This window comes from Neopsephotus bourkii, unplaced genomic scaffold, assembly GCF_033783945.1.
Source record: "Neopsephotus bourkii isolate Nb327-2 ecotype Australia unplaced genomic scaffold, CSIRO-AGI_Nbou_v1 NB_1233, whole genome shotgun sequence".
In the NCBI taxonomy this organism is placed as follows: Eukaryota; Metazoa; Chordata; class Aves; order Psittaciformes; family Psittacidae; genus Neopsephotus; species Neopsephotus bourkii.
The window spans coordinates 198813-213893 of NW_026901718.1; positions in this window are offsets into that span (position 1 = coordinate 198813).

Sequence of the window (15081 nt, forward strand, 5' to 3'; positions counted from 1 at the left end):
GTTGATTGAGTTTTGGGGTACCATAGAGTTTTGGGGTGGTTTAGGGGTACCACGTGGATTGGAAGTGTTGGAGATGCCTGGGGTTGGTTGGGTTTGGGTACAAGGTGGATTTGGGAGTGGTTTAGGGGTACCATGGGGATTGGAAGGGATGGAGACGCCTGGGGTTGGTTGGGTTTTGCGGTACCATGTAGTTTTGGGGTGGCTTAGGGCTACTGGGATGGATGGATATGGCTGGGGCAGGGGGGGGGTTCTGGATACCAGATGGGTTATGGGATGCTTTAAGGGTACCAGGGCTATTGGGAGGAGTGGGAATGTTGGGTGTGCTGCAGGTGCCTGGGACTGAGGTGAACCAGGACCCTCATGTGAGGAAACGGAAGCTGTGGGTCTGGAGGGGTGGCAGAGCTGTAGGGTGGGCATCAGGCCCCGTGGGTCTGTGGTGGCCATGGAGGGTGCTGCATCAGCAGAGCTCCTGCAGGTGATGGAAGCCCCTTGAAGGAAGCTGCTGAGAGCCAGGCTGAGAAGAGTGGGGCTGGAGAAGAGACCTCCAAGCAGCTTCCAGTGCCTGAAGAGGGTTACAAGGACGCTGGAGAGGGACTCTTCTTCACTTGGCTCTGATTTCTTCATTGCCTTGAAGAAACAGCCCCATCTTGCTCTCAACTGAAGAGGTCTCAACCTACAGCTTGCAGTGCAGTGTGGTTTTGATTTACAGCTTACAGTTCCCCCCTTTGGCCCTCACAGGATGCACGTAGATCCCATAAGCCTCATCTCCTATCAGTTTCCCATCTGTCATGCTGAAACCCCATTGTGAAGAGCAGCATTCAACCACTGGAACTCTCATAGGGTCCAAACACAAATTGATCCATTACAAACAGATTCTTTAATCATGTCCAATTTAATAGTCAAGAGTCCCAGTCCAGTTCCTCACAGCAATCAGTCAAAGCATGGAGAGTCCAGGCACAGTTCTGTTCAGTCACTCACAAGGAGATGGGGTGGAATTGGAATGGGAGGGGATGGGGTGGGATTGGGATGGGAAGGGGCGGGACAGAATGGGATTGAGATAAAGGAGAGGAGAGGAGAGGAGAGGAGAGGAGAGGAGAGGAGAGGAGAGGAGAGGAGAGGAGAGGAGAGGAGAGGAGAGGAGAGGACGAGATGAGAAGGATGAAATGAAACTATATGAAATGACATCAAACGGACATGAAATAAAATGAAATTAAATTAAATTAAATTATATGATATGATACGAAATGGTATTTTTTTGGAGAGGAGAGATGAGACGAGATGATATGAGATGATACGAGATTCAATGAGATGAAAGGAGCTAAGATGTGATGAAATCCGATGAGATGCAATGAGATTAGACGAGATGCGATGCGAAGCGATGAGAGGAGAGAAGAAGGATGAAATGAAATGGAATGACATCAAATGGAAATGAAATTGGATGATATGATACACATTTTCAGAGAGAAGAGAGGAGACGAATGAGATGAAATGGGATGATACGGGATGAGACGAGTTCAGAGGAGTTTAGGCGAGACAAGATGAAATGAGGAGGATGAACTGACATGAACTGATATGCTATAATGTAACATGATTTGATATAGTGTGAGAAGACATGATGTGAATGGAAATGAAATGAAATGATATTAAGTCAAAGTAAATTCTGACATAATGTAAAATGATATGACATGAAATAAAATTGTATGATATGAGATGATATGACATAATATGATAGATTATGAGATGATATATATGATATATAATGGTATATGGTCTTACATGATACAGTAGTTTTGGAGAGGACAAGGAGAGAGAAAATTACAAGAAGGAGAAATGAAACCAAATGCAATGAAATGGAAATAAAATGAAATGATATGACGCTATAACATGATGTAACATGATATAACATGATAAAACATAATATGTTACATGATATGATGCAAGATATGCTATCAGATGAGCAGGATGAAATGAAATTAAACGAAATGATATCAAATGGACATGAAATGGAAATGAGATGAAATTAAATTAAATATAATCAAATTATATCCTATGGCATGGTATGGTACGGTACGGCATGGCATGGTATGCATGCTATGCTATGATAGAGATGATATGCTATGATATGCTTTGATAAGGTAGGATATTCTATGATATGCTATAATATGATACATGATGTAATAGTGTGGCATGACATGATCAGATATGATAGATTATATGATAAAATAGGAAACAATATGATAAAATACAATATGATATGACATGACATAATATCTCATGTGCAAGGGTTCCAAAACCCATCCTGACACACTGCCCCTGGTGCTGGTGCTTTCTTGATTCTTGAAAAGTGTATCCAGGTGGGTTGTTCCTTATCCTAATTGCAGAGAAAGGTGTTAGCATCACTTGGAGCCGTCCACTTCACTCTTCTTCAAGAGTAAAATCCTTGACATCAACACATTCTCCTGCTCTAAAGGGGTGGACTGGGGGAGTCAAACCTCTTGCTCCCAATATCCTTTTATTTATCCCTTCCAACTGTTTTTCCAAATCCATCAAAAATGGTTGGAGATAACCTTCTCCTTCATGAAGATTTCCTACATCAAACTGAGATTGGTCTGCTCTTCCATACAGAACCTCAACTGGGCTAACTCCTTCCTTTGACTGAGGTTTTGTTCTAATCCTTAATAAGGCCAACATATAATATATAATTAATATATAATTAATATATAACATATATGATATATAATATATAATATAGAACACATAATGTTTGCTACCAATATAATTTCGTTTCTTGACAAATCTTACCAGTTTCTTGCTTGATTACATGATTCAATTCTTCTACTTGCCTACCAGCCTGAGGCCTACATGGAACACGCAATTGCCAATCAATTTCCAATTTCTACCTAATTGCGGGCACTAATTTTGCATTAAAATGAACCATTAAAACTGTCGCCAGAACCCCAAAACGAGGGATTCTTTTATTGAATAACACTTGTTTTGCATTCTTTACCCTGCAAGGGACTGCTTCTGGCCTGAAAAAGTCTCTATTAATACCAACAAATATGGAGAACCTCCTTTCCCAGATAATTTCCTTTTCCAGTTGTCCCAATCTGATTCTTGTTTTGACCATGGAATATGAATTTCTTCCTACAGTTTGTCTATCTACACAAAGTCAATGCTCCAATGGGTCTTATTAAGTTCTGCCCTCCTGCATGACTCTTTTATAATGAAGGGTCCATCCTTCACTTCTAGGCCTAAAGGCTGAATCCAAAGCTGCTTCTCGGTGACAAACGTGGAGGCCAGCTCAGTGTTGCCCTTGGCTGCGGTAGGAGGCATTTGACCAACCTCGGTCCTTGCACCTCGTTGTCAATGCAGAGTTTCATCTGCCTCATCCAATACCAAGCGGCTGCCATGGCAAAGCACACACAGATTTACTACGATACACTACGGTATACACAGTATATTACAGTATACTACCATATGTATGGTATACTACAGTATACTACAGTATACTACAGTGTATTACAGTACGCTAGAGTATATACAGTATACTACAGTACACTACAGTACACTACAGTATATGAAAGCATACACCATATACTAGAGTATGCACAGTATACTACAGTATATACAGTACAGTAGAGTCTATACAGTATGTACAGTATACTACAGGATATACAGTATGTACAGTATACTAGAGTGTAACTACTACAGGGTGCATTCCATAGTTCAGTTTTCATGTTCACATCCCTCACAACTTTGTTGATTGCCCTTAAAGGCTGAACTATCCTATAACTCTTTCTATCTGGTTTCATTGTTCAATTAGCAATCTATATTTTAAAGATCTATTAATGATCTCTTTGATTGCCTTCCGATCCCCTAATTTTAAGGGATATTGCTTTATCCCAACTGGGCAGGCCCCCTTTTTTTTTCTACTTTAACAGGATTCTGCCTTACCTGGACCTTCAGATGCCCATAGGCCTGGATATACCTGATAAAGGATCTCTTCTATTTCAGGGAGGGCCCCCTGTTCGCTTTCCTGTTGAATTAAACAGTATTTCAATCAATTGCTTGTCTTTAACTCCTAATTCCATTTCTCCTTCCTTAAATGTTATGGCTGCTTCCAAAAGTCCGGATAAATGTCACCCTAGTAAAGGTTTTGGAGAATTGGGCATGTATAAATATGTGTATGGTTTATAAGGTTTAGATGGTTATATGATTCAGACAGTTATACGGTCTACATGGTTATATGGTTTAGATGGTTATATGATTTAGATATACAGTTTACATGGTTATATGGCTTAGATGGTTAGATGGTTTAGATTGTTATATGGTTGAGATCGTTTAGATGGTTCAAGACCATCTTAAGAACCTGAACATGCACAGGTCCATGGGACCTGATGAAATCCATCCACAGATCCTGAAGGAGCTGGCAAATGCAGTTGCTAAGCCACTGTCCATCATATGGGAAAAATCATGGTGGCCAGGTAAAGTTCCCAGTGACTGGAAAAAGGGAACTACAATCCCCATTTTCAAGAAGGGGAAAATGGATGACCCAGGGAATTCCAGACCAGTCAGTCTCACCTCTGTGCCTGGCAAAATCTTGTAGCAGATTCTTCTGGAAGGCATGCTAAGGCACATGAAAAACAACAAGGTGCTTGGTGACAGCCAGCATTGGTCATTGCTTGACCAATTTGGTGGCCTCCTATGATGGGGCTACGGAACTGAGGGACAGCGGAAGAGCAGTTGATGTCATCCACCTGGACATGTGCAAAGCGTGTTCAAGGCCAGGCTGGACAGAGCCTTGGGCGACATGGTTTAGTGTCAGGTGTCCCTGCCTATGGCAAGGGCTTGGAACTGGATGAGTTTAAGGTCCTTTCCAACCCAAATTATTTTAAGTTGTACTAAAACAAACCCAAATGCCCAAGGAGGAAGGATATTCAACTCCTCACTGATCTGTTCTGCACTTCCTAACCAAAACCTGATCAGCCGTGTCAATATCACAGTAATTTGCTGTCACTGTGTTACCAAAGAGCTGTGATTGCCCAGTTCTGGAGAGGAAGGGCTCCTGGACTTTATGTTGCATTAAGAGTAGTGTCTGGGAGAGCTGGTACCCTCCTGGAATAGGCAACAACAGGGTTTATGGATGCACGTTCAACAGTGCAAGTAGAGCGTGCCTGTGCAAGACAAGTGGACCACCTGTTTTGAAGGCTGCTTTTTGATAGGCAAGATCTTTACTACCAGGTGTAAGAACCATGATAGCAGATACATTGGAAGAAAATACTAAACACTATACAACTTCTCTGTCTCAATAAAATAATGACATCATTAAATGGACATAAAGGCCATTATCAAAAAGAACCGTGTTCCTCATGTCCTCGGATCATATTGGTCCCAACCAATCTCATGGCTAAACGGCAAACCGCTCCCTCCCTCATCATCTCAGCAGTGCTCTTCCCTGTGTTGTTCCCAAAAGCACCCCCATGCAGTAAAAGAGGAAGTCAGTTCTCTTTTGACGTTAAAATGCAGATATTGGCTATTTCCCAGCCTCCTTCAGACCTCATCCTTGACTTGTTCACCAACATCCCATCTAAAACTCCTTCACCCTAAGGACTGCTTTGGGCTGTCACCTCATAACTGGTTCAGGAATGCAGATTGTACTGACATTGACATTGCTAAAACCATAGCATTTCAGGAACTGAAAACGCCTTTGAGTTCTATGAAAAAGGGGAATGACCCTGTCCCAGTCTTCTACTCCATCCCAAAATGTGTGTTGCAGTATGATTTGTGATGTCCTTGGCATCCACAGCAATAGATGGTAGCAGGGAGGAAACGCTGAATCCTAAGATATAAAAGGACAAATCAGGGGTGTTTGATGTCATTTTTCCCTACCCCCACCCTGTGTCTGCCACAATCAACTTGGCCTGTTTCCTGAAGGGCTTTTGCCTGCCCTAACATAGGTTATTCCCCTCTGCCCATGGCCCTGGCTGCTCTGAGGAAGCTTCCTCAGGTGCTTCCATGTTGTAGGGTTAGAAATGGAGCAGGGTCAAGGGAACCTGCCCTCTCTCTTGGAATGCAACTTTGCTCAATAGGGGCTGTTGGGGAACCTGGAATGGAGCTGCTGCAGCCAAAGGGAAGGAAACTTGTCCTGGACGTTGGATAAAGTAACACTTTAAGTCCAGTGAATTGAAGCCTGACTGCAATAACTCCTAGGCCCCAGTTACCACTAGTTTGTTAAAAGTCACGTGTAGCTGATTTCCTATGGATTAAATAGGCAATTTGAATAGGATGTTGATTTAATGGGACCTCAATCAGTGTCCAGTACTGGGAAACGTGCAGATTTCTGTAAAGCCTTCAAATGCAGCCATGCCTTACACATCTCTTTACTGACCCAGCCCTCACTCATCCCTTTTTGCTGACCGAACAGGCCCAAGCTGCTCTTTACCTGACACACCATTGTCACTGCTTCAGCTCAGCTCTAACCCCTGTGTCCCCATGGTCCCCGGGGCCCCCACACACTCCCAGCCCCGCTCCCCCTCTGCTCCCGGATGCAGGCCCCACTGCCGGTCCAAGGCCCGCCTCCGCCGCAGCCAATCAGCGCGTGGCACTCCGCGCGGGGCACGCTGGGAGTTGTAGTCCGGACTCCGGCGCATGCGCACGGGGCAGCCCGGGGGGGGGGCAGCGGGACCCCCGTGAGGGGCGGGGCCTTTCCTCACGGAGCGGGGGGGGGGGGGGCGGGGGCGGGCAGCCCCGTTTGTGGGCTGGGGTCCGGTTTGAGGGGCAGGGGTCCCATTTGGGGTACCCGGGGCCCAGTTTGGGGGCTGGGGCCCATTTGGGGGTGCAGGAGTCCCACTTTCTGTGCTAGGTTCCCATTTTGGGGTCCCATTTGGGTGCCGAGGGGTCAATAACGGGGGGTTCTGTCTGTCACAGTTTAATCACAGACGTCACAGCTCACACCAACAGCACCGCAATGGGGGGGGCCACAACACCCCATAATCCCCATGGGGCACCCTCCCTTTTCCCTTCCCCCCCTTTGTTTTGCATCACCAACACCCGCCCCCCCCCCCCCCAACCAAACCGAAGGTCCCCAAGTTCTCCCCACCCATTGCAAATAATTAAAACCCGGGGGGGTACCCCCAAAGTGCCCCCCATTGATCCCCCCGCACTGACCTTCGGGGGGCTCGGCCATGGGGGGCTCAGGCAGTGCCTGGGGTACCCGCGGTCGCAGTCAGCACAGAACAGCAGCTGGTCCGGGGGCATGATTTGGGGGGTTTGGGTGGTTTTGGGGTGCAAGGGGTGGTTTGGGGGTTATTTAGGGTGGATTTGGGATGGTTTGGGGGTGATTGGGGGTGGGTTTGGGTGATTTGGGGTAGGTTTGGGTTGATTGGGGGGGTTGGGTGTTTTTGGGGTGCAAGGGGTGGGTTTGGGTTGATTCGGGGTGATTTGGCAGTAGTTTTGGGTTGATTTGGGCTGGGTTTTGGGGTGATTTAGGGTGGGTTTCAGGTGATTTAGCACTAGTTTTGGGTTGATTTGGGGTGGTTTTGGGGTGATACAGGGGTGGGTTTCGGTTGATTGGGGGGTTGGGTGTGGTTTTGGGGTGGGTTTGGGGTGAATTAGGGGTGGGTTTAGGGTGATTTGAGTTGTTTGGGGGTGAATTATGACACTAATGTGGCCTATTGTGTACAGGGGGGTTGTACAGGGGGGGTTAGACAGAACGTACAGGGGGGCTTGTACAAGGGGGTACTGCTTAAGTTATAGCTGGCTTGACAAGCTCAGCAGATGGCTTACCAGGCACTACTAAGATGAAACTTCCTAACGAAGGGAACAGCTCATTAAACCAGTTGGACATAGACCAGACCCATCCAGCTCCTAAAGAGCAGGCGTGAGGACCAGAGGTAAAAAGTTCAAGCCTGAGGCAGACTCGTTTACTTCATCTTGAAGACCCCTACCCACAAGAGGAAGACTACTTACTTCATCCGAAGACCCCTGCCCAAGACCAGCAGGAGGCACTGCGCATGCGTGGAGAGCCTTTTAGCTCATTATAATACGAAGCGGGGATAGAATATGAAAATGTATAGGCGTATTGTGCGACCTAATCTTTACAGGATAAATGTAAAAGGAAAACGGCACTGAGGCACGCATGCCTTTTGGAGGCCCAATCCCCCATGCGTCTTCAGCTGAATAAAGCATACCTACTTTACAACTTTAACCAAGTTGTGGAGTCTATTCTGCTATCAATTTGGCGAGCCAGGCAGGAGATCTCTGTTCGGCTGCAGGATCGGCGGAGGGGCGGACCTCCTAGGCGCCCCAGGCCACTTGCCTGGAGGGGCTCCACTCCTCGTCTGCTCACTGCGGGGACAGACAACAACCTGTGTCGGCTGCGGAGAAACGGTATGCTTGGAATTTAGGTTTGTAATTGTCCTAGGATTGGTAAAGGCCTGTAAGGCGTACGCGTGGCCGGGGCTGCTGGTAAGGCGCTCAGAGACGTCTGGCGCACAGCGCTGTCCCCTTGGTAGGTAGGGCTTGCAAGCAAGGGACTCATCGACCGATAGAGCGGCCGCTAGCGACCCTGGTGGTGGGTCGGGTGAGTCTAGGGATTCGTCTGCTGATAGAGCAGCAGTTTGTATGGGACGAATCCAAAAGGAGCTCCGGGCTAAGGGAGCCCGCCGATAGAGCGGCTGAATCGAGCTCCAGGTTTCACTGAAGGGTGCAAGCGGCATCTGGTGGTGAGTAAACTGGTGTAAGTGTGGGGGATCCCGAGTGCAAGTGGTTTGTGTTTGTGTGACTGAGACGTAGCGTAGCTACGAAGCGAGTGCGGAGTCCCGATCCGCGGTTCCGTGTTCTCCGCGAGGAGAGCGGGCGGGGACGGACAAAGTGTCTTCTGTGTTGTGTCTAAATGTTTTGTGTGTGTATATGTCTGTCGTTGCTGTTAAAGATTACAGTGCTTAAGCGGTGGGGGAGCAGTAGACAAAAAGTAAACTGTTGCTACTGGGGGGGGTGTGTTAAGAGGAGTTCCCTCTGCGCCCCAGTGGCTGTATAACAGAAGTATAGCCTCTAATGTCTGTAGTCCTACTCTTGAGACCTGAACTTTACACTCGGTACCAGAGGCTTGTAGCCTCACATATGGGTGCATAATAACTTTTGAATAGTGGAACCTGCCGTGGACACTAGGACAGTGTAAATTTTGATGGAACCGAAACTGTGATCTAACAACAGGGGAGTTGATCTGCAGAGCCCAAAGGTATCATTTTACTGAACCCCCTGAGAATGTCATAAAATTCGTGTGTAGGTGCTCTCATATTTTTTAAGTGCATTTGCAGAGCACTGGGAAAGAGAAGCTGCAGAGATTTGTAAAAGATTGTTTGAAATGGGAGCCGGTCAAAACAAGGGAATTCTGAAGAAAAGCCCATTGGGTTACATTTTGGCACACTGGAAAGAACTGGGAGGGTCTTCTGGGGGCTCGGTAAACAAGAAAACATTGATAAAATATTGTAACCAATGGTGGCCTTTATATGCTTTGGAAGATCAGGAGAAATGGCCTAAAAATGGAACTCTGAATTATAATACGTTGTTACAATGAATGTTGGTTTTGAGGTTGCCAGGAAAATGGGATTAAGTGCTGTATACAGATATGTTTTTCACTGTGGGAGATCACCCGGAGTGGCAGGCAGAATGTGAAATTAATATAGCTCTGCCAGATCCCTAATTCTGGCTCTGGAAAAGGACAAGGAAAAACTGGAAGCTAAGCCGGCAAGATGTTGTTCGGCCTGGGATATTGGGGAATGATGTTTGAAAGTTATAACTAGGAAAATTATGTATCACATACCTCTGAGAGGAGCACCCTCTATATCTGTCCTATCAGATATTGATAAGGAGGAGGAGATTGCTGTCACCTGCGACAAGCAGCACATTCACATTCAGAGTTAAGAAAGGGTTAAACTGGAAGTGCTGCTGCAGCGGCAGGCATCTGAAACCTCTGCAGAGCAGGGGGAGCAACTGTGAGGAAAAAAAACAAAAAAAGGAAACCAAGTGGAAAGGAGGGGAGCTCGCGCAGCTCCTGTGTTTGAGCACGGGATGGGTGCTGGGGCAGGTAAACAAGTGGGAACAGACATGTTGACAGACGGGACTGAGGGGTTGTTGAATAGATGTGGACAGAAGTGCTTTGAAACTGATGGAGGAGGAATGTCGGGCAAAGGTGGGGGAAGTGGGTTCTTCTCCTATGGGACCGGATCGGTGTGAGTGTGCTGTGGGGAGTTTTAAACATTGGAAGTGAGACTGCCCTGTGGGGAGAGAGTGCCATGGGGTGGCTCCGGTGGCTGAACTGGAACTAGACTGACAAGGGGCCTGGGGAATCTACCCTAGCAGATCCACTGGTTACATTAAAACTGGGGACTAGAGGAAACGAAGTGGAATTTTTAGTAGACACTGGGGCAACATATTCAGCTCTGAATAAGGCATTGATACCTGTAGGGGGAGACTATGTTACTGTAAAAGCGGCAACTGGCCAAAGTGAAAAGGCATATTTTTGTAAGCCACTGAAATATCAATTGGGAAAGCAATGGGACATTCATAAATTTTTATATATGCCTAATGCCCCAAAGGCTCTCCTGGGGAGAGATTTGTTGGAACGACTGGGGGCCACTATTACCTTCAAAGAAGGTGAGATCACCTTGAAAGTAAATGATCAACAATACATAGAAATGTTAAGCTTAGAACTGATCACACACCAGACAGAAGAGAAGGTTAGGGAAGATATATTTGATCAAGTATTCCCGGGAGTATGGGCTACAAACATAGCCGGGAAAGCCAGAAATGCACCCCTGATACAGATTAAGCTCAAGGAGGGAAAACAACCAGTTAGGATTAAACAATACCCTCTAAGAAAAGAAGATAGGGAGGGAATTTGTCCAATAATTGAAAACTTTTTACAGTTAGGATTATTAAAAGAATGTCAATCTGATTTTAATACCCCTATCTTACCAGTCTGTAAGCCTGATGGATCATATCGGGTGGTACAGGATTTGAGAGCTGTCAACAAGATCACTGAAGATCTTTACCCAGTGGTAGCAAATCCATACACGCTACTGACTTGCTTAATTCCAGAACTAACTTGGTTTACTGTTTTAGATCTAAAGGACGCCTTCTTTTGCCTCCCTCTCCATGAAGCCAGTCAGAAAATTTTTGCATTTGAATGGGAAAACCCCAAAAGTAGGTGCAAAACCCAGCTCACATGGACGGTGCTGCCTCAAGGATTTAAGAACAGTCCCGCTTTGTTTGGAGAACAACTTGCCAAAGACTTAGAATCATGGGAAGCCCCACCGGAGGAAGGAAGAATACTGCAGTACGTGGACAACATCCTAATTGCCACCCGGAAACTTGTGTGGCTTGGACGGTAAGCCTCTTAAATTTCTTGGGACTCCAGGGATATCTCATACAATGTCTGCCGTACTGAAAGTAAAAGGTGGACACTGACTTTCTCCTCAGAAATTTCTAGAGTATCAAGCCATCATGATAGAGCAGGATAATGTTGAAATTGTGGTAACTAACATTATGAATCCAGCCTCTTTCCTCAGTGGTAATGAAGGAGAACCTGTACACCATGATTGCCTGGAAACCATTGAGGCTGCCTATCCTAGTCGTCCCGATTTGAGGAGTATCCTTTTGGATAACTCAGAAACCTGATTCACTGACGGGAGCAGTCATGTCATCAGCCTGAATATGCAGTTACCACCTGCAAAGAGGTAACAGAATCTGGACCTTTGCCTAAACACTTCCGCACAGAAAGCAGAATTGATTGCTCTGACCAGAGCCCTGGAATTGAACTGTAAACATCTACACAGACTCAAAATATGCAGTCGGAGTCGTACATGCGCATGGTGCTATTTGGAAGGAGAGAGGACTGTTAAATTCACAAGGGAAAAACATCAAACATGCACAGGAAGTATTGAGACTATTGAAAGCAGTCCAATTGCCTGAGAAGGTGGCAATTATGCACATCAAGGCACACCAGAAAGTGAGCTCTGAATTAGAAGAAGGAAATGAGCTGGCAGACAGAGAGGCAAAAGAAGCAGCAAAAGGTGAGGTACCAACTGAAGGAGCATTGATCCCTGATGGGAAAGTTTCCTTAGAAGGTAAGCCAAATTATAATAAGGAAGATCAAAAATTGATTGCAGATCAAAACAGAATATTCAGTGAAGAAGGGTGGGCCAGCACACCACAAGGAAGGGTAATTGTTCCCTTATCAATGTTATGGCCTTTAGTAAAGAATGAACATCAGAAAACACACTGGGGAGCCGAGACCTTACATAAACATTTAATAGGCAAGATTATGGCTAGAAAATTATATGCCACCATTCAACAGGTAACTAGCCAGTGTGATCTTTGCCTTAGGACAAATCCCAAAATTATACCCAAGCTCAGAATGGGTCAAATTGGAAAGGGTAATGGACCAGGACAGCAATGGCAGATCGATTTCACAGAACTGCCAAGAAAAGGGGGGTACAGATACTTGTTAGTATTAATAGGCACCTTTTCAGGTTGGCCAGAAGCCTTTCCAACTAGGAGTGCAAAGGCATGAGAAGTGACCAAAATATTGTTACAGGAGATAATACCACGCTTTGGAGTTCCAGCCATAATATCTTCAGACAGAGGGCCACATTTTATTTCAAATGTGGTACAGCAAGTAAGCAAATATCTTGGAATTGATTGGCAACTTCATATCCCTTATCGTCCACAATCAAGTGGACAAGTGGAAAAGATGAATCATTTAATCAAACAACAAATTGTGAAATTGGGACAGGAGGCCAGGCTACCTTGGCCCCAAACCCTTCCATTGGCCTTGTTGAGAATTCGAACTAAACCAAGAGCACGAGAAGGACTGAATTTTATATGGAAGGCCATATGGGGTTCAACAGGGAATGTCTCCCCAAGCGGGAGAAGAAACCATGAACACCTATATAATAGAGTTAGGAAAGCAGATTACTAGAATTGAAAAACATGTGGCTGGAACTCGAAGCAGAGGGTTGGACAGCTCGGTACACAATATACAGCCTGGAGATTATGTGTATGTAAAGTCTTTCAAACCTACAGGAGATGATGATCTCGAGCCAAGGTGGAAAGGGACATTCCAGGTGTTGTTAACTACATTCACAGCTATCAAGATTAAGGAACAGAACGCCTGGATTCATCATACTCGAGTTAAGAAATCCCCAAAGACACCCTGGAGAGCGATCCAAACTGAAAATGAACTGAAACTAAAGCTAATTCGTAACAAGTAACACTGCAAATTGATAAGACTGTATTGATGATATTTTTAACCTTCTTGTTTAAAGTTTTAATACTTTTCTCTTGTTTGCAATTATAACCAGCAAAAGGTCGAAGAAGATGAAAAGAATTACAGGATTAACTGTGATTCTAGGGGTCACACAAAGTCTTGACAAAATGCTACCACTATTAGGAACAGAGACAAATGTTTGGCTTACTTGGGCAAATAGAACTGGTGTTACTGATTTTTGTTTATCACTCACACAAGTAGAAAACCCATTCCAAACGTGTGTAATCGGAGTTCCTTATTTAAATCCGGATGATTTCTATGGATGGGTGAAGAATGATTCAGTCTTGAACCTTACAATAGTAACTAGAGTAGTTAAGAGAACTTCAGGCAATTGGACAGTTGCATCTGCTCAAACAGGAGGAATTATAGAAGGACTGAATCGTTCAACCATCCCAATTCAGGAACTCCGACTTCTGGGGTCTGACCAAAGTAATCAGACCTGTATAACATTCAATTCTTGGTCAGATGAAACTCCAGAAACTAAAGTGACTAGTAGGAAAGATTGGTATCGTAATGTTACCTCATATTGTCTTGGGTCTTCTCCTTCACTCCCATATGATGGTATCACCCCTAAGGCACTACCCCCAGGTTACTTCTTGATATGCGGAGACCGTGCATGGCCAGGAATACCCTCTAAGCCGCATGGGGGACCATGCTATTTAGGAAAATTGTCCTTGTTTGCAGCTTCTAAAAACCATATAATCCAAGCCCTACGAGAAGACCTTCATAGGAATAAAAGATCTATTAACCAATTAGGCCCTAAATGTGACCCCACATTAAAGATTTGGGGCCACACAAAGCAATTCTTTGCTGCACTGCTTTTACCAAACGTAGCAGCTGGAAAAGCATTGGCAGATATCCATCGCCTCGCATGTTGGACAGCACAACAGCTAAAGAAATTGCAAGTTGATGGAGGGTTGGATGATTGGATGAATGGGTTTGGGATTACAGGGTGGACTAAGGAGTAAATCAAACAAGGGATTTGGATTCTGGCTGTAGTTCTCTTAGTCTTAATGACAATTCCATGCTTAATCCAATGTGTCTCGAATATGTTTCGCAAATCCATTGATGGCACCTGGGTATCTCTTAAGTGAAAGAATTTACTTATGTTATAGAAAAGGGGGGAACTGAAACTGATGTGGCCTATTGTGTACAGGGGGGGTTGTACAAGGGGTTAGACAAAATGTACAGAGGGGGGTTGTACAAGGGGGTAATGCTTAAGTTATAGCTGGCTTGACAAGCTCAGCAGATGGCTTACCAGGCAGTACCAGGACAGAACCTAATGAAGAGGAGAGCTCATTAAACCAGTTGGACATGGACCAGACCCATCCAGCTCCTAAAGAGCACACATGAGGACCAGATGTAAAAACGTTCAAGCCTGAGGCAGACTCGTTTACTTCATCTTGAAGACCCCTACCCACAAGAGGAAGACTACTTACTTCATCTGAAGACCCCTGCCCAAGACCACCAGGAGGCACTGCGCATGCGTGGAGCGCCTTTTAGCTCATTATAATACGAAGCGGGGATAGAATATGAAAATGTATAGGCGTATTGGGCGACCTAATCTTTACAGGATAAATGTAAAAGGAAAACGGCACTGAGGCACGCATGCCTTTTGGAGGCCCAATCCCCCGTGCGTCTTCAGCTGAATAAAGCATACCTACTTTACAACTTTAACCAAGTTGTGGAGTCTATTCTGCTATCAGAAACAGACCCAAAACAGGGGGAAACAGACCCAAAATGAGGGGAAA